The 17,916-nt window shown below is 50.0% G+C and overlaps 24 non-coding genes across 24 annotated transcripts; all 24 read right to left on the bottom strand.

Annotated features, from left to right (window-relative positions):
• Positions 1-26: 26 nt before the first annotated feature.
• On the bottom strand, positions 27-99 carry Trnaa-agc (transfer RNA alanine (anticodon AGC)). The gene has a single exon. It is a non-coding gene; the product is annotated as a tRNA-Ala (tRNA).
• Positions 100-512: 413 nt separating this feature from the next.
• Positions 513-585, bottom strand: Trnaa-ugc (transfer RNA alanine (anticodon UGC)). The gene has a single exon. It is a non-coding gene; the product is annotated as a tRNA-Ala (tRNA).
• Positions 586-1,591: 1,006 nt separating this feature from the next.
• On the bottom strand, positions 1,592-1,664 carry Trnaa-agc (transfer RNA alanine (anticodon AGC)). Its single transcript has one exon. It is a non-coding gene; the product is annotated as a tRNA-Ala (tRNA).
• A 413-nt stretch (positions 1,665-2,077) lies between these two features.
• On the bottom strand, positions 2,078-2,150 carry Trnaa-ugc (transfer RNA alanine (anticodon UGC)). Its single transcript has one exon. It is a non-coding gene; the product is annotated as a tRNA-Ala (tRNA).
• A 1,006-nt stretch (positions 2,151-3,156) lies between these two features.
• Positions 3,157-3,229, bottom strand: Trnaa-ugc (transfer RNA alanine (anticodon UGC)). Its single transcript has one exon. It is a non-coding gene; the product is annotated as a tRNA-Ala (tRNA).
• Positions 3,230-3,642: 413 nt separating this feature from the next.
• On the bottom strand, positions 3,643-3,715 carry Trnaa-ugc (transfer RNA alanine (anticodon UGC)). Its single transcript has one exon. It is a non-coding gene; the product is annotated as a tRNA-Ala (tRNA).
• A 1,006-nt stretch (positions 3,716-4,721) lies between these two features.
• Trnaa-agc (transfer RNA alanine (anticodon AGC)) lies at positions 4,722-4,794 on the bottom strand. Its single transcript has one exon. It is a non-coding gene; the product is annotated as a tRNA-Ala (tRNA).
• Positions 4,795-5,207: 413 nt separating this feature from the next.
• On the bottom strand, positions 5,208-5,280 carry Trnaa-ugc (transfer RNA alanine (anticodon UGC)). Its single transcript has one exon. It is a non-coding gene; the product is annotated as a tRNA-Ala (tRNA).
• Positions 5,281-6,297: 1,017 nt separating this feature from the next.
• On the bottom strand, positions 6,298-6,370 carry Trnaa-agc (transfer RNA alanine (anticodon AGC)). The gene has a single exon. It is a non-coding gene; the product is annotated as a tRNA-Ala (tRNA).
• Positions 6,371-6,783: 413 nt separating this feature from the next.
• Positions 6,784-6,856, bottom strand: Trnaa-ugc (transfer RNA alanine (anticodon UGC)). Its single transcript has one exon. It is a non-coding gene; the product is annotated as a tRNA-Ala (tRNA).
• A 1,006-nt stretch (positions 6,857-7,862) lies between these two features.
• Trnaa-agc (transfer RNA alanine (anticodon AGC)) lies at positions 7,863-7,935 on the bottom strand. The gene has a single exon. It is a non-coding gene; the product is annotated as a tRNA-Ala (tRNA).
• Positions 7,936-8,348: 413 nt separating this feature from the next.
• Positions 8,349-8,421, bottom strand: Trnaa-ugc (transfer RNA alanine (anticodon UGC)). The gene has a single exon. It is a non-coding gene; the product is annotated as a tRNA-Ala (tRNA).
• A 1,006-nt stretch (positions 8,422-9,427) lies between these two features.
• Trnaa-agc (transfer RNA alanine (anticodon AGC)) lies at positions 9,428-9,500 on the bottom strand. The gene has a single exon. It is a non-coding gene; the product is annotated as a tRNA-Ala (tRNA).
• Positions 9,501-9,913: 413 nt separating this feature from the next.
• On the bottom strand, positions 9,914-9,986 carry Trnaa-ugc (transfer RNA alanine (anticodon UGC)). The gene has a single exon. It is a non-coding gene; the product is annotated as a tRNA-Ala (tRNA).
• Positions 9,987-10,992: 1,006 nt separating this feature from the next.
• Trnaa-agc (transfer RNA alanine (anticodon AGC)) lies at positions 10,993-11,065 on the bottom strand. Its single transcript has one exon. It is a non-coding gene; the product is annotated as a tRNA-Ala (tRNA).
• A 413-nt stretch (positions 11,066-11,478) lies between these two features.
• On the bottom strand, positions 11,479-11,551 carry Trnaa-ugc (transfer RNA alanine (anticodon UGC)). Its single transcript has one exon. It is a non-coding gene; the product is annotated as a tRNA-Ala (tRNA).
• Positions 11,552-12,557: 1,006 nt separating this feature from the next.
• Positions 12,558-12,630, bottom strand: Trnaa-agc (transfer RNA alanine (anticodon AGC)). Its single transcript has one exon. It is a non-coding gene; the product is annotated as a tRNA-Ala (tRNA).
• A 413-nt stretch (positions 12,631-13,043) lies between these two features.
• Positions 13,044-13,116, bottom strand: Trnaa-ugc (transfer RNA alanine (anticodon UGC)). Its single transcript has one exon. It is a non-coding gene; the product is annotated as a tRNA-Ala (tRNA).
• Positions 13,117-14,132: 1,016 nt separating this feature from the next.
• On the bottom strand, positions 14,133-14,205 carry Trnaa-agc (transfer RNA alanine (anticodon AGC)). The gene has a single exon. It is a non-coding gene; the product is annotated as a tRNA-Ala (tRNA).
• Positions 14,206-14,618: 413 nt separating this feature from the next.
• Positions 14,619-14,691, bottom strand: Trnaa-ugc (transfer RNA alanine (anticodon UGC)). Its single transcript has one exon. It is a non-coding gene; the product is annotated as a tRNA-Ala (tRNA).
• A 1,005-nt stretch (positions 14,692-15,696) lies between these two features.
• On the bottom strand, positions 15,697-15,769 carry Trnaa-agc (transfer RNA alanine (anticodon AGC)). The gene has a single exon. It is a non-coding gene; the product is annotated as a tRNA-Ala (tRNA).
• Positions 15,770-16,182: 413 nt separating this feature from the next.
• Positions 16,183-16,255, bottom strand: Trnaa-ugc (transfer RNA alanine (anticodon UGC)). Its single transcript has one exon. It is a non-coding gene; the product is annotated as a tRNA-Ala (tRNA).
• Positions 16,256-17,260: 1,005 nt separating this feature from the next.
• Trnaa-agc (transfer RNA alanine (anticodon AGC)) lies at positions 17,261-17,333 on the bottom strand. The gene has a single exon. It is a non-coding gene; the product is annotated as a tRNA-Ala (tRNA).
• A 413-nt stretch (positions 17,334-17,746) lies between these two features.
• Trnaa-ugc (transfer RNA alanine (anticodon UGC)) lies at positions 17,747-17,819 on the bottom strand. Its single transcript has one exon. It is a non-coding gene; the product is annotated as a tRNA-Ala (tRNA).
• Positions 17,820-17,916: the final 97 nt, after the last annotated feature.

The following is a 17,916-nucleotide window of genomic DNA, read 5'->3' as shown; positions in this document are numbered from 1 at the left end:
TACGCATGTAGGTGTGTTAAAAATTCTGGAGGCGCTGGGTATCGATCCCAGTACCTCTCGCATGCTAAGCGAGCGCTCTACCATCTGAGCTACGCCCCCTCCATGATAAGTTGTGCTACATACAGCAATATCAATGTCACAGACGCTTGCACTCCCATTATTCCGCAGACAAACACTACTCTCTATGTATCTGTGAGGGTGTCTTTCAGGTTTCTTGCATTCTGTATTGAATCGTAGTTGGCCACAATGGAAGTGGCACGCATCACGTCGAAAATAGAATTCGGACACCGCTCTGAGTAAGACGAACGTGTTGTCCACTCTCTAGACTTCAATGACGTTAAGCCGTGATACCTAAGACAGACCTGCACTCGATGACAGCCGGTCCCCACACATACATCTTGCTCTCCTTACGTCAGTATGCATCATACAAGTCTGTGACGCTGGCTTTGCCACATCTTGCGTGCTTTTAGGTTCGCCGCGATCAACACTTGGCATCCACTGACCACAAAACATGGAGGCGCCGGGGCTTGAACCCGGGACCTTTCACATGCAAAGCGAACGCTCTACCAACTGAGCTACGCCCCCATCCGCGACCAAACTGCGCTATTCTCCATTCCTTGAGGCTCTGATGTGCATGGACACGATGCTTGGTTGGTTTGTAGCGCTGAAGGGACCAGAGTACAAAGGCGCGGACACGTTCATATACACAAGAGTTCCAAGTAGTTTCGATGCTCTGGTATTACGAATGCAAATTCCGTCTGCTTTTCACGTCTTAAATTGAAAGGGGGGTCACAAATTGCTCCGTTTTCACTCCTTGTCGACAATCACACAGCACCTGAGGTAACAAGCACATCTCGAGCCCCATTCTGCACTCCACTGTTCATGCAAACTCAGTGCCTCGCTCTTTGCTACTGTGTACCACTCTTGTCGTCCAACTGCAAAACACTGGGCCACAACAAGTTTCCACGTCTCCATTGCACTGCGCAAACTACGAAACGCTCCCCAAACATGGCACTCGCCCATGCAGCCGGCTTTTACGACTTTACACGACGCTCACGCTAGTGACAGCCTCATTTATAGTTCGACGTCGCCCCAAAGCGAATGAGCACATTTCGCCTACGGCTTAGGCCGCCCTCCTAGTGTGGCTGCTCGGTGTCTGCAGGCAGCGAGGGGCTGCAAGCTTCCTGCGTTCGCACCTATGTCACCTGTGCTTGCTTGTCAGAGACAGACTATCGCAAAACATACAAATCACTCCATGAATTGATTGCTACGGCATCTGTTATCAGAAGTCACAACTAGCAACACCAGTAGCAGCCGACTGCACGCAAAGAATAGGAATGTGCAGTGGGATTTACGTGAACCCGGCGTAAGGCAGATCTTTCCGACGTAGGCTTAAGAATCTTATGGGAACACTTGTACTGTTTGTAAATTAAGTGTAGGAGTTGGAGGAGGGTGCTTCCTGCGCACGAATAACAGCACGCTTGCCAATTGTGGATGCTAATCGTTCTCTTGTATCTGCCTAGACACATCTGCTGGCTGTGAATTACTCCACTTGCATGGCAAGGTGCGCATGTAGGTGTGTTAAAAATTCTGGAGGCGCTGGGTATCGATCCCAGTACCTCTCGCATGCTAAGCGAGCGCTCTACCATCTGAGCTGCGCCTCCTCCATGATAAATTGTGCTACATACAGCAATATCAATGTCACAGACGCTTGCACTCCCATTATTCCGCAGACAAACACTACTCTCTATGTATCTGTGAGGGTGTCTTTCAGGTTTCGTGCATTCTGTATTGAATCGTAGTTGGCCACAATGGAAGTGGCACGCATCACGTCGAAAATAGAATTCGGACACCGCTCTGAGTAAGACAAACGTGTTGTCCACTCTCTAGACTTCAATGACGTTAAGCCGTGATACCTAAGACAGACCTGCACTCGATGACAGCCGGTCCCCACACATACATCTTGCTCTCCTTACGTCAGTATGCATCATACAAGTCTGTGACGCTGGCTTTGCCACATCTTGCGTGCTTTTAGGTTCGCCGCGATCAACACTTGGCATCCACTGACCACAAAACATGGAGGCGCCGGGGCTTGAACCCGGGACCTTTCACATGCAAAGCGAACGCTCTACCAACTGAGCTACGCCCCCATCCGCGACCAAACTGCGCTATTCTCCATTCCTTGAGGCTCTGATGTGCACGGACACGATGCTTGGTTGGTTTGTAGCGCTGAAGGGACCAGAGTACAAAGGCGCGGACACGTTCATATACACAAGAGTTCCAAGTAGTTTCGATGCTCTGGTATTACGAATGCAAATTCCGTCTGTTTTTAACGTCTTAAATTGAAAGGGGGGTCACAAATTGCTCCGTTTTCACTCCTTGTCGACAATCACACAGCACCTGAGGTAACAAGCACATCTCGAGCCGCATTCTGCACTCCACTGTTCATGCAAACTCAGTGCCTCGCTCTTTGCTACTGTGTACCACTCTTGTCGTCCAACTGCAAAACACTGGGCCACAACAAGTTTCCACGTCTCCATTGCACTGCGCAAACTACGAAACGCTCCCCAAACATGGCACTCGCCCATGCAGCCGACTTTTACGACTTTACACGACGCTCACGCTAGTGACAGCCTCATTTATAGTTCGACGTCGCCCCAAAGCGAATGAGCACATTTCGCCTACGGCTTAGGCCGCCCTCCTAGTGTGGCTGCTCGGTGTCTGCAGGCAGCGAGGGGCTGCAAGCTTCCTGCGTTCGCACCTATGTCACCTGTGCTTGCTTGTCAGAGACAGACTATCGCAAAACATACAAATCACTCCATGAATTGATTGCTACGGCATCTGTTATCAGAAGTCACAACTAGCAACACCAGTAGCAGCCGACTGCACGCAAAGAATAGGAATGTGCAGTGGGATTTACGTGAACCCGGCGTAAGGCAGATCTTTCCGACGTAGGCTTAAGAATCTTATGGGAACACTTGTACTGTTTGTAAATTAAGTGTAGGAGTTGGAGGAGGGTGCTTCCTGCGCACGAATAACAGCACGCTTGCCAATTGTGGATGCTAATCGTTCTCTTGTATCTGCCTAGACACATCTGCTGGCTGTGAATTACTCCACTTGCATGGCAAGGTGCGCATGTAGGTGTGTTAAAAATTCTGGAGGCGCTGGGTATCGATCCCAGTACCTCTCGCATGCAAAGCGAGCGCTCTACCATCTGAGCTACGCCCCCTCCACGATAAGTTGTGCTACATACAGCAATATCAATGTCACAGACGCTTGCACTCCCATTATTCCGCAGACAAACACTACTCTCTATGTATCTGTGAGGGTGTCTTTCAGGTTTCTTGCATTCTGTATTGAATCGTAGTTGGCCACAATGGAAGTGGCACGCATCACGTCGAAAATAGAATTCGGACACCGCTCTGAGTAAGACGAACGTGTTGTCCACTCTCTAGACTTCAATGACGTTAAGCCGTGATACCTAAGACAGACCTGCACTCGATGACAGCCGGTCCCCACACATACATCTTGCTCTCCTTACGTCAGTATGCATCATACAAGTCTGTGACGCTGGCTTTGCCACATCTTGCGTGCTTTTAGGTTCGCCGCTATCAACACTTGGCATCCACTGACCACAAAACATGGAGGCGCCGGGGCTTGAACCCGGGACCTTTCACATGCAAAGCGAACGCTCTACCAACAGAGCTACGCCCCCATCCGCGACCAAACTGCGCTATTCTCCATTCCTTGAGGCTCTGATGTGCATGGACACGATGCTTGGTTGGTTTGTAGCGCTGAAGGGACCAGAGTACAAAGGCGCGGACACGTTCATATACACAAGAGTTCCAAGTAGTTTCGATGCTCTGGTATTACGAATGCAAATTCCGTCTGTTTTTAACGTCTTAAATTGAAAGGGGGGTCACAAATTGCTCCGTTTTCACTCCTTGTCGACAATCACACAGCACCTGAGGTAACAAGCACATCTCGAGCCGCATTCTGCACTCCACTGTTCATGCAAACTCAGTGCCTCGCTCTTTGCTACTGTGTACCACTCTTGTCGTCCAACTGCAAAACACTGGGCCACAACAAGTTTCCACGTCTCCATTGCACTGCGCAAACTACGAAACGCTCCCCAAACATGGCACTCGCCCATGCAGCCGACTTTTACGACTTTACACGACGCTCACGCTAGTGACAGCCTCATTTATAGTTCGACGTCGCCCCAAAGCGAATGAGCACATTTCGCCTACGGCTTAGGCCGCCCTCCTAGTGTGGCTGCTCGGTGTCTGCAGGCAGCGAGGGGCTGCAAGCTTCCTGCGTTCGCACCTATGTCACCTGTGCTTGCTTGTCAGAGACAGACTATCGCAAAACATACAAATCACTCCATGAATTGATTGCTACGGCATCTGTTATCAGAAGTCACAACTAGCAACACCAGTAGCAGCCGACTGCACGCAAAGAATAGGAATGTGCAGTGGGATTTACGTGAACCCGGCGTAAGGCAGATCTTTCCGACGTAGGCTTAAGAATCTTATGGGAACACTTGTACTGTTTGTAAATTAAGTGTAGGAGTTGGAGGAGGGTGCTTCCTGCGCACGAATAACAGCACGCTTGCCAATTGTGGATGCTAATCGTTCTCTTGTATCTGCCTAGACACATCTGCTGGCTGTGAATTACTCCACTTGCATGGCAAGGTACGCATGTAGGTGTGTTAAAAATTCTGGAGGCGCTGGGTATCGATCCCAGTACCTCTCGCATGCTAAGCGAGCGCTCTACCATCTGAGCTACGCCCCCTCCATGATAAGTTGTGCTACATACAGCAATATCAATGTCACAGACGCTTGCACTCCCATTATTCCGCAGACAAACACTACTCTCTATGTATCTGTGAGGGTGTCTTTCAGGTTTCTTGCATTCTGTATTGAATCGTAGTTGGCCACAATGGAAGTGGCACGCATCACGTCGAAAATAGAATTCGGACACCGCTCTGAGTAAGACGAACGTGTTGTCCACTCTCTAGACTTCAATGACGTTAAGCCGTGATACCTAAGACAGACCTGCACTCGATGACAGCCGGTCCCCACACATACATCTTGCTCTCCTTACGTCAGTATGCATCATACAAGTCTGTGACGCTGGCTTTGCCACATCTTGCGTGCTTTTAGGTTCGCCGCGATCAACACTTGGCATCCACTGACCACAAAACATGGAGGCGCCGGGGCTTGAACCCGGGACCTTTCACATGCAAAGCGAACGCTCTACCAACTGAGCTACGCCCCCATCCGCGACCAAACTGCGCTATTCTCCATTCCTTGAGGCTCTGATGTGCATGGACACGATGCTTGGTTGGTTTGTAGCGCTGAAGGGACCAGAGTACAAAGGCGCGGACACGTTCATATACACAAGAGTTCCAAGTAGTTTCGATGCTCTGGTATTACGAATGCAAATTCCGTCTGCTTTTCACGTCTTAAATTGAAAGGGGGGTCACAAATTGCTCCGTTTTCACTCCTTGTCGACAATCACACAGCACCTGAGGTAACAAGCACATCTCGAGCCCCATTCTGCACTCCACTGTTCATGCAAACTCAGTGCCTCGCTCTTTGCTACTGTGTACCACTCTTGTCGTCCAACTGCAAAACACTGGGCCACAACAAGTTTCCACGTCTCCATAGCACTGCGCAAACTACGAAACGCTCCCCAAACATGGCACTCGCCCATGCAGCCGACTTTTACGACTTTACACGACGCTCACGCAACGCTCACGCTAGTGACAGCCTCATTTATAGTTCGACGTCGCCCCAAAGCGAATGAGCACATTTCGCCTACGGCTTAGGCCGCCCTCCTAGTGTGGCTGCTCGGTGTCTGCAGGCAGCGAGGGGCTGCAAGCTTCCTGCGTTCGCACCTATGTCACCTGTGCTTGCTTGTCAGAGACAGACTATCGCAAAACATACAAATCACTCCATGAATTGATTGCTACAGCATCTGTTATCAGAAGTCACAACTAGCAACACCAGTAGCAGCCGACTGCACGCAAAGAATAGGAATGTGCAGTGGGATTTACGTGAACCCGGCGTAAGGCAGATCTTTCCGACGTAGGCTTAAGAATCTTATGGGAACACTTGTACTGTTTGTAAATTAAGTGTAGGAGTTGGAGGAGGGTGCTTCCTGCGCACGAATAACAGCACGCTTGCCAATTGTGGATGCTAATCGTTCTCTTGTATCTGGCTAGACACATCTGCTGGCTGTGAATTACTCCACTTGCATGGCAAGGTACGCATGTAGGTGTGTTAAAAATTCTGGAGGCGCTCGGTATCGATCCCAGTACCTCTCGCATGCTAAGCGAGCGCTCTACCATCTGAGCTACGCCCCCTCCATGATAAGTTGTGCTACATACAGCAATATCAATGTCACAGACGCTTGCACTCCCATTATTCCGCAGACAAACACTACTCTCTATGTATCTGTGAGGGTGTCTTTCAGGTTTCTTGCATTCTGTATTGAATCGTAGTTGGCCACAATGGAAGTGGCACGCATCACGTCGAAAATAGAATTCGGACACCGCTCTGAGTAAGACGAACGTGTTGTCCACTCTCTAGACTTCAATGACGTTAAGCCGTGATACCTAAGACAGACCTGCACTCGATGACAGCCGGTCCCCACACATACATCTTGCTCTCCTTACGTCAGTATGCATCATACAAGTCTGTGACGCTGGCTTTGCCACATCTTGCGTGCTTTTAGGTTCGCCGCTATCAACACTTGGCATCCACTGACCACAAAACATGGAGGCGCCGGGGCTTGAACCCGGGACCTTTCACATGCAAAGCGAACGCTCTACCAACTGAGCTACGCCCCCATCCGCGACCAAACTGCGCTATTCTCCATTCCTTGAGACTCTGGTGTGCATGGACACGATGCTTGGTTGGTTTGTAGCGCTGAAGGGACCAGAGTACAAAGGCGCGGACACGTTCATATACACAAGAGTTCCAAGTAGTTTCGATGCTCTGGTATTACGAATGCAAATTCCGTCTGTTTTTAACGTCTTAAATTGAAAGGGGGGTCACAAATTGCTCCGTTTTCACTCCTTGTCGACAATCACACAGCACCTGAGGTAACAAGCACATCTCGAGCCCCATTCTGCACTCCACTGTTCATGCAAACTCAGTGCCTCGCTCTTTGCTACTGTGTACCACTCTTGTCGTCCAACTGCAAAACACTGGGCCACAACAAGTTTCCACGTCTCCATTGCACTGCGCAAACTACGAAACGCTCCCCAAACATGGCACTCGCCCATGCAGCCGACTTTTACGACTTTACACGACGCTCACGCTAGTGACAGCCTCATTTATAGTTCGACGTCGCCCCAAAGCGAATGAGCACATTTCGCCTACGGCTTAGGCCGCCCTCCTAGTGTGGCTGCTCGGTGTCTGCAGGCAGCGAGGGGCTGCAAGCTTCCTGCGTTCGCACCTATGTCACCTGTGCTTGCTTGTCAGAGACAGACTATCGCAAAACATACAAATCACTCCATGAATTGATTGCTACGGCATCTGTTATCAGAAGTCACAACTAGCAACACCAGTAGCAGCCGACTGCACGCAAAGAATAGGAATGTGCAGTGGGATTTACGTGAACCCGGCGTAAGGCAGATCTTTCCGACGTAGGCTTAAGAATCTTATGGGAACACTTGTACTGTTTGTAAATTAAGTGTAGGAGTTGGAGGAGGGTGCTTCCTGCGCACGAATAACAGCACGCTTGCCAATTGTGGATGCTAATCGTTCTCTTGTATCTGCCTAGACACATCTGCTGGCTGTGAATTACTCCACTTGCATGGCAAGGTACGCATGTAGGTGTGTTAAAAATTCTGGAGGCGCTGGGTATCGATCCCAGTACCTCTCGCATGCTAAGCGAGCGCTCTACCATCTGAGCTACGCCCCCTACATGATAAGTTGTGCTACATACAGCAATATCAATGTCACAGACGCTTGCACTCCCATTATTCCGCAGACAAACACTACTCTCTATGTATCTGTGAGGGTGTCTTTCAGGTTTCTTGCATTCTGTATTGAATCGTAGTTGGCCACAATGGAAGTGGCACGCATCACGTCGAAAATAGAATTCGGACACCGCTCTGAGTAAGACGAACGTGTTGTCCACTCTCTAGACTTCAATGACGTTAAGCCGTGATACCTAAGACAGACCTGCACTCGATGACAGCCGGTCCCCACACATACATCTTGCTCTCCTTACGTCAGTATGCATCATACAAGTCTGTGACGCTGGCTTTGCCACATCTTGCGTGCTTTTAGGTTCGCCGCTATCAACACTTGGCATCCACTGACCACAAAACATGGAGGCGCCGGGGCTTGAACCCGGGACCTTTCACATGCAAAGCGAACGCTCTACCAACTGAGCTACGCCCCCATCCGCGACCAAACTGCGCTATTCTCCATTCCTTGAGGCTCTGATGTGCATGGACACGATGCTTGGTTGGTTTGTAGCGCTGAAGGGACCAGAGTACAAAGGCGCGGACACGTTCATATACACAAGAGTTCCAAGTAGTTTCGATGCTCTGGTATTACGAATGCAAATTCCGTCTGTTTTTAACGTCTTAAATTGAAAGGGGGGTCACAAATTGCTCCGTTTTCACTCCTTGTCGACAATCACACAGCACCTGAGGTAACAAGCACATCTCGAGCCCCATTCTGCACTCCACTGTTCATGCAAACTCAGTGCCTCGCTCTTTGCTACTGTGTACCACTCTTGTCGTCCAACTGCAAAACACTGGGCCACAACAAGTTTCCACGTCTCCATTGCACTGCGCAAACTACGAAACGCTCCCCAAACATGGCACTCGCCCATGCAGCCGACTTTTACGACTTTACACGACGCTCACGCTAGTGACAGCCTCATTTATAGTTCGACGTCGCCCCAAAGCGAATGAGCACATTTCGCCTACGGCTTAGGCCGCCCTCCTAGTGTGGCTGCTCGGTGTCTGCAGGCAGCGAGGGGCTGCAAGCTTCCTGCGTTCGCACCTATGTCACCTGTGCTTGCTTGTCAGAGACAGACTATCGCAAAACATACAAATCACTCCATGAATTGATTGCTACGGCATCTGTTATCAGAAGTCACAACTAGCAACACCAGTAGCAGCCGACTGCACGCAAAGAATAGGAATGTGCAGTGGGATTTACGTGAACCCGGCGTAAGGCAGATCTTTCCGACGTAGGCTTAAGAATCTTATGGGAACACTTGTACTGTTTGTAAATTAAGTGTAGGAGTTGGAGGAGGGTGCTTCCTGCGCACGAATAACAGCACGCTTGCCAATTGTGGATGCTAATCGTTCTCTTGTATCTGCCTAGACACATCTGCTGGCTGTGAATTACTCCACTTGCATGGCAAGGTACGCATGTAGGTGTGTTAAAAATTCTGGAGGCGCTGGGTATCGATCCCAGTACCTCTCGCATGCTAAGCGAGCGCTCTACCATCTGAGCTACGCCCCCTACATGATAAGTTGTGCTACATACAGCAATATCAATGTCACAGACGCTTGCACTCCCATTATTCCGCAGACAAACACTACTCTCTATGTATCTGTGAGGGTGTCTTTCAGGTTTCTTGCATTCTGTATTGAATCGTAGTTGGCCACAATGGAAGTGGCACGCATCACGTCGAAAATAGAATTCGGACACCGCTCTGAGTAAGACGAACGTGTTGTCCACTCTCTAGACTTCAATGACGTTAAGCCGTCATACCTAAGACAGACCTGCACTCGATGACAGCCGGTCCCCACACATACATCTTGCTCTCCTTACGTCAGTATGCATCATACAAGTCTGTGACGCTGGCTTTGCCACATCTTGCGTGCTTTTAGGTTCGCCGCTATCAACACTTGGCATCCACTGACCACAAAACATGGAGGCGCCGGGGCTTGAACCCGGGACCTTTCACATGCAAAGCGAACGCTCTACCAACTGAGCTACGCCCCCATCCGCGACCAAACTGCGCTATTCTCCATTCCTTGAGGCTCTGATGTGCATGGACACGATGCTTGGTTGGTTTGTAGCGCTGAAGGGACCAGAGTACAAAGGCGCGGACACGTTCATATACACAAGAGTTCCAAGTAGTTTCGATGCTCTGGTATTACGAATGCAAATTCCGTCTGTTTTTAACGTCTTAAATTGAAAGGGGGGTCACAAATTGCTCCGTTTTCACTCCTTGTCGACAATCACACAGCACCTGAGGTAACAAGCACATCTCGAGCCCCATTCTGCACTCCACTGTTCATGCAAACTCAGTGCCTCGCTCTTTGCTACTGTGTACCACTCTTGTCGTCCAACTGCAAAACACTGGGCCACAACAAGTTTCCTCGTCTCCATTGCACTGCGCAAACTACGAAACGCTCCCCAAACATGGCACTCGCCCATGCAGCCGACTTTTACGACTTTACACGACGCTCACGCTAGTGACAGCCTCATTTATAGTTCGACGTCGCCCCAAAGCGAATGAGCACATTTCGCCTACGGCTTAGGCCGCCCTCCTAGTGTGGCTGCTCGGTGTCTGCAGGCAGCGAGGGGCTGCAAGCTTCCTGCGTTCGCACCTATGTCACCTGTGCTTGCTTGTCAGAGACAGACTATCGCAAAACATACAAATCACTCCATGAATTGATTGCTACGGCATCTGTTATCAGAAGTCACAACTAGCAACACCAGTAGCAGCCGACTGCACGCAAAGAATAGGAATGTGCAGTGGGATTTACGTGAACCCGGCGTAAGGCAGATCTTTCCGACGTAGGCTTAAGAATCTTATGGGAACACTTGTACTGTTTGTAAATTAAGTGTAGGAGTTGGAGGAGGGTGCTTCCTGCGCACGAATAACAGCACGCTTGCCAATTGTGGATGCTAATCGTTCTCTTGTATCTGCCTAGACACATCTGCTGGCTGTGAATTACTCCACTTGCATGGCAAGGTGCGCATGTAGGTGTGTTAAAAATTCTGGAGGCGCTGGGTATCGATCCCAGTACCTCTCGCATGCTAAGCGAGCGCTCTACCATCTGAGCTACGCCCCCTCCATGATAAATTGTGCTACATACAGCAATATCAATGTCACAGACGCTTGCACTCCCATTATTCCGCAGACAAACACTACTCTCTATGTATCTGTGAGGGTGTCTTTCAGGTTTCGTGCATTCTGTATTGAATCGTAGTTGGCCACAATGGAAGTGGCACGCATCACGTCGAAAATAGAATTCGGACACCGCTCTGAGTAAGACGAACGTGTTGTCCACTCTCTAGACTTCAATGACGTTAAGCCGTGATACCTAAGACAGACCTGCACTCGATGACAGCCGGTCCCCACACATACATCTTGCTCTCCTTACGTCAGTATGCATCATACAAGTCTGTGACGCTGGCTTTGCCACATCTTGCGTGCTTTTAGGTTCGCCGCGATCAACACTTGGCATCCACTGACCACAAAACATGGAGGCGCCGGGGCTTGAACCCGGGACCTTTCACATGCAAAGCGAACGCTCTACCAACTGAGCTACGCCCCCATCCGCGACCAAAATGCGCTATTCTCCATTCCTTGAGGCTCTGATGTGCACGGACACGATGCTTGGTTGGTTTGTAGCGCTGAAGGGACCAGAGTACAAAGGCGCGGACACGTTCATATACACAAGAGTTCCAAGTAGTTTCGATGCTCTGGTATTACGAATGCAAATTCCGTCTGTTTTTAACGTCTTAAATTGAAAGGGGGGTCACAAATTGCTCCGTTTTCACTCCTTGTCGACAATCACACAGCACCTGAGGTAACAAGCACATCTCGAGCCCCATTCTGCACTCCACTGTTCATGCAAACTCAGTGCCTCGCTCTTTGCTACTGTGTACCACTCTTGTCGTCCAACTGCAAAACACTGGGCCACAACAAGTTTCCACGTCTCCATTGCACTGCGCAAACTACGAAACGCTCCCCAAACATGGCACTCGCCCATGCAGCCGACTTTTACGACTTTACACGACGCTCACGCTAGTGACAGCCTCATTTATAGTTCGACGTCGCCCCAAAGCGAATGAGCACATTTCGCCTACGGCTTAGGCCGCCCTCCTAGTGTGGCTGCTCGGTGTCTGCAGGCAGCGAGGGGCTGCAAGCTTCCTGCGTTCGCACCTATGTCACCTGTGCTTGCTTGTCAGAGACAGACTATCGCAAAACATACAAATCACTCCATGAATTGATTGCTACGGCATCTGTTATCAGAAGTCACAACTAGCAACACCAGTAGCAGCCGACTGCACGCAAAGAATAGGAATGTGCAGTGGGATTTACGTGAACCCGGCGTAAGGCAGATCTTTCCGACGTAGGCTTAAGAATCTTATGGGAACACTTGTACTGTTTGTAAATTAAGTGTAGGAGTTGGAGGAGGGTGCTTCCTGCGCACGAATAACAGCACGCTTGCCAATTGTGGATGCTAATCGTTCTCTTGTATCTGCCTAGACACATCTGCTGGCTGTGAATTACTCCACTTGCATGGCAAGGTGCGCATGTAGGTGTGTTAAAAATTCTGGAGGCGCTGGGTATCGATCCCAGTACCTCTCGCATGCTAAGCGAGCGCTCTACCATCTGAGCTACGCCCCCTCCATGATAAATTGTGCTACATACAGCAATATCAATGTCACAGACGCTTGCACTCCCATTATTCCGCAGACAAACACTACTCTCTATGTATCTGTGAGGGTGTCTTTCAGGTTTCGTGCATTCTGTATTGAATCGTAGTTGGCCACAATGGAAGTGGCACGCATCACGTCGAAAATAGAATTCGGACACCGCTCTGAGTAAGACGAACGTGTTGTCCACTCTCTAGACTTCAATGACGTTAAGCCGTGATACCTAAGACAGACCTGCACTCGATGACAGCCGGTCCCCACACATACATCTTGCTCTCCTTACGTCAGTATGCATCATACAAGTCTGTGACGCTGGCTTTGCAACATCTTGCGTGCTTTTAGGTTCGCCGCGATCAACACTTGGCATCCACTGACCACAAAACATGGAGGCGCCGGGGCTTGAGCCCGGGACCTTTCACATGCAAAGCGAACGCTCTACCAACTGAGCTACGCCCCCATCCGAGACCAAACTGCGCTATTCTCCATTCCTTGAGGCTCTGATGTGCACGGACACGATGCTTGGTTGGTTTGTAGCGCTGAAGGGACCAGAGTACAAAGGCGCGGACACGTTCATATACACAAGAGTTCCAAGTAGTTTCGATGCTCTGGTATTACGAATGCAAATTCCGTCTGTTTTTAACGTCTTAAATTGAAAGGGGGGTCACAAATTGCTCCGTTTTCACTCCTTGTCGACAATCACACAGCACCTGAGGTAACAAGCACATCTCGAGCCCCATTCTGCACTCCACTGTTCATGCAAACTCAGTGCCTCGCTCTTTGCTACTGTGTACCACTCTTGTCGTCCAACTGCAAAACACTGGGCCACAACAAGTTTCCACGTCTCCATTGCACTGCGCAAACTACGAAACGCTCCCCAAACATGGCACTCGCCATGCAGCCGACTTTTACGACTTTACACGACGCTCACGCAACGCTCACGCTAGTGACAGCCTCATTTATAGTTCGACGTCGCCCCAAAGCGAATGAGCACATTTCGCCTACGGCTTAGGCCGCCCTCCTAGTGTGGCTGCTCGGTGTCTGCAGGCAGCGAGGGGCTGCAAGCTTCCTGCGTTCGCACCTATGTCACCTGTGCTTGCTTGTCAGAGACAGACTATCGCAAAACATACAAATCACTCCATGAATTGATTGCTACGGCATCTGTTATCAGAAGTCACAACTAGCAACACCAGTAGCAGCCGACTGCACGCAAAGAATAGGAATGTGCAGTGGGATTTACGTGAACCCGGCGTAAGGCAGATCTTTCCGACGTAGGCTTAAGAATCTTATGGGAACACTTGTACTGTTTGTAAATTAAGTGTAGGAGTTGGAGGAGGGTGCTTCCTGCGCACGAATAACAGCACGCTTGCCAATTGTGGATGCTAATCATTCTCTTGTATCTGCCTAGACACATCTGCTGGCTGTGAATTACTCCACTTGCATGGCAAGGTGCGCATGTAGGTGTGTTAAAAATTCTGGAGGCGCTGGGTATCGATCCCAGTACCTCTCGCATGCTAAGCGAGCGCTCTACCATCTGAGCTACGCCCCCTCCATGATAAATTGTGCTACATACAGCAATATCAATGTCACAGACGCTTGCACTCCCATTATTCCGCAGACAAACACTACTCTCTATGTATCTGTGAGGGTGTCTTTCAGGTTTCGTGCATTCTGTATTGAATCGTAGTTGGCCACAATGGAAGTGGCACGCATCACGTCGAAAATAGAATTCGGACACCGCTCTGAGTAAGACGAACGTGTTGTCCACTCTCTAGACTTCAATGACGTTAAGCCGTGATACCTAAGACAGACCTGCACTCGATGACAGCCGGTCCCCACACATACATCTTGCTCTCCTTACGTCAGTATGCATCATACAAGTCTGTGACGCTGGCTTTGCAACATCTTGCGTGCTTTTAGGTTCGCCGCGATCAACACTTGGCATCCACTGACCACAAAACATGGAGGCGCCGGGGCTTGAGCCCGGGACCTTTCACATGCAAAGCGAACGCTCTACCAACTGAGTTACGCCCCCATCCGAGACCAAACTGCGCTATTCTCCATTCCTTGAGGCTCTGATGTGCACGGACACGATGCTTGGTTGGTTTGTAGCGCTGAAGGGACCAGAGTACAAAGGCGCGGACACGTTCATATACACAAGAGTTCCAAGTAGTTTCGATGCTCTGGTATTACGAATGCAAATTCCGTCTGTTTTTAACGTCTTAAATTGAAAGGGGGGTCACAAATTGCTCCGTTTTCACTCCTTGTCGACAATCACACAGCACCTGAGGTAACAAGCACATCTCGAGCCCCATTCTGCACTCCACTGTTCATGCAAACTCAGTGCCTCGCTCTTTGCTACTGTGTACCACTCTTGTCGTCCAACTGCAAAACACTGGGCCACAACAAGTTTCCACGTCTCCATTGCACTGCGCAAACTACGAAACGCTCCCCAAACATGGCACTCGCCATGCAGCCGACTTTTACGACTTTACACGACGCTCACGCTAGTGACAGCCTCATTTATAGTTCGACGTCGCCCCAAAGCGAATGAGCACATTTCGCCTACGGCTTAGGCCGCCCTCCTAGTGTGGCTGCTCGGTGTCTGCAGGCAGCGAGGGGCTGCAAGCTTCCTGCGTTCGCACCTATGTCACCTGTGCTTGCTTGTCAGAGACAGACTATCGCAAAACATACAAATCACTCCATGAATTGATTGCTACGGCATCTGTTATCAGAAGTCACAACTAGCAACACCAGTAGCAGCCGACTGCACGCAAAGAATAGGAATGTGCAGTGGGATTTACGTGAACCCGGCGTAAGGCAGATCTTTCCGACGTAGGCTTAAGAATCTTATGGGAACACTTGTACTGTTTGTAAATTAAGTGTAGGAGTTGGAGGAGGGTGCTTCCTGCGCACGAATAACAGCACGCTTGCCAATTGTGGATGCTAATCGTTCTCTTGTATCTGCCTAGACACATCTGCTGGCTGTGAATTACTCCACTTGCATGGCAAGGTGCGCATGTAGGTGTGTTAAAAATTCTGGAGGCGCTGGGTATCGATCCCAGTACCTCTCGCATGCTAAGCGAGCGCTCTACCATCTGAGCTACGCCCCCTCCATGATAAATTGTGCTACATACAGCAATATCAATGTCACAGACGCTTGCACTCCCATTATTCCGCAGACAAACACTACTCTCTATGTATCTGTGAGGGTGTCTTTCAGGTTTCGTGCATTCTGTATTGAATCGTAGTTGGCCACAATGGAAGTGGCACGCATCACGTCGAAAATAGAATTCGGACACCGCTCTGAGTAAGACGAACGTGTTGTCCACTCTCTAGACTTCAATGACGTTAAGCCGTGATACCTAAGACAGACCTGCACTCGATGACAGCCGGTCCCCACACATACATCTTGCTCTCCTTACGTCAGTATGCATCATACAAGTCTGTGACGCTGGCTTTGCCACATCTTGCGTGCTTTTAGGTTCGCCGCGATCAACACTTGGCATCCACTGACCACAAAACATGGAGGCGCCGGGGCTTGAACCCGGGACCTTTCACATGCAAAGCGAACGCTCTACCAACTGAGCTGCGCCCCCATCCGCGACCAAACTGCGCTATTCTCCATTCCTTGAGGCTCTGATGTGCACGGACACGATGCTTGGTTGGTTTGTAGCGCTGAAGGGACCAGAGTACAAAGGCGCGGACACGTTCATATACACAAGAGTTCCAAGTAGTTTCGATGCTCTGGTATTACGAATGCAAATTCCGTCTGTTTTTAACGTCTTAAATTGAAAGGGGGGTCACAAATTGCTCCGTTTTCACTCCTTGTCGACAATCACACAGCACCTGAGGTAACAAGCACATCTCGAGCCCCATTCTGCACTCCACTGTTCATGCAAACTCAGTGCCTCGCTCTTTGCTACTGTGTACCACTCTTGTCGTCCAACTGCAAAACACTGGGCCACAACAAGTTTCCACGTCTCCATTGCACTGCGCAAACTACGAAACGCTCCCCAAACATGGCACTCGCCATGCAGCCGACTTTTACGACTTTACACGACGCTCACGCTAGTGACAGCCTCATTTATAGTTCGACGTCGCCCCAAAGCGAATGAGCACATTTCGCCTACGGCTTAGGCCGCCCTCCTAGTGTGGCTGCTCGGTGTCTGCAGGCAGCGAGGGGCTGCAAGCTTCCTGCGTTCGCACCTATGTCACCTGTGCTTGCTTGTCAGAGACAGACTATCGCAAAACATACAAATCACTCCATGAATTGATTGCTACGGCATCTGTTATCAGAAGTCACAACTAGCAACACCAGTAGCAGCCGACTGCACGCAAAGAATAGGAATGTGCAGTGGGATTTACGTGAACCCGGCGTAAGGCAGATCTTTCCGACGTAGGCTTAAGAATCTTATGGGAACACTTGTACTGTTTGTAAATTAAGTGTAGGAGTTGGAGGAGGGTGCTTCCTGCGCACGAATAACAGCACGCTTGCCAATTGTGGATGCTAATCGTTCTCTTGTATCTGCCTAGACACATCTGCTGGCTGTGAATTACTCCACTTGCATGGCAAGGTGCGCATGTAGGTGTGTTAAAAATTCTGGAGGCGCTGGGTATCGATCCCAGTACCTCTCGCATGCTAAGCGAGCGCTCTACCATCTGAGCTACGCCCCCTCCATGATAAATTGTGCTACATACAGCAATATCAATGTCACAGACGCTTGCACTCCCATTATTCCGCAGACAAACACTACTCTCTATGTATCTGTGAGGGTGTCTTTCAGGTTTCGTGCATTCTGTATTGAATCGTAGTTGGCCACAATGGAAGTGGCACGCATCACGTCGAAAATAGAATTCGGACACCGCTCTGAGTAAGACGAACGTGTTGTCCACTCTCTAGACTTCAATGACGTTAAGCCGTCATACCTAAGACAGACCTGCACTCGATGACAGCCGGTCCCCACACATACATCTTGCTCTCCTTACGTCAGTATGCATCATACAAGTCTGTGACGCTGGCTTTGCAACATCTTGCGTGCTTTTAGGTTCGCCGCGATCAACACTTGGCATCCACTGACCACAAAACATGGAGGCGCCGGGGCTTGAGCCCGGGACCTTTCACATGCAAAGCGAACGCTCTACCAACTGAGTTACGCCCCCATCCGAGACCAAACTGCGCTATTCTCCATTCCTTGAGGCTCTGATGTGCACGGACACGATGCTTGGTTGGTTTGTAGCGCTGAAGGGACCAGAGTAC

This window comes from Schistocerca gregaria, chromosome 6, assembly GCF_023897955.1.
Source record: "Schistocerca gregaria isolate iqSchGreg1 chromosome 6, iqSchGreg1.2, whole genome shotgun sequence".
NCBI lineage: Eukaryota > Metazoa > Arthropoda > Insecta > Orthoptera > Acrididae > Schistocerca > Schistocerca gregaria.
The sequence above is the reverse complement of the archived record's forward strand: the minus strand, read 5'-3'. Positions and strand labels throughout refer to the sequence as shown.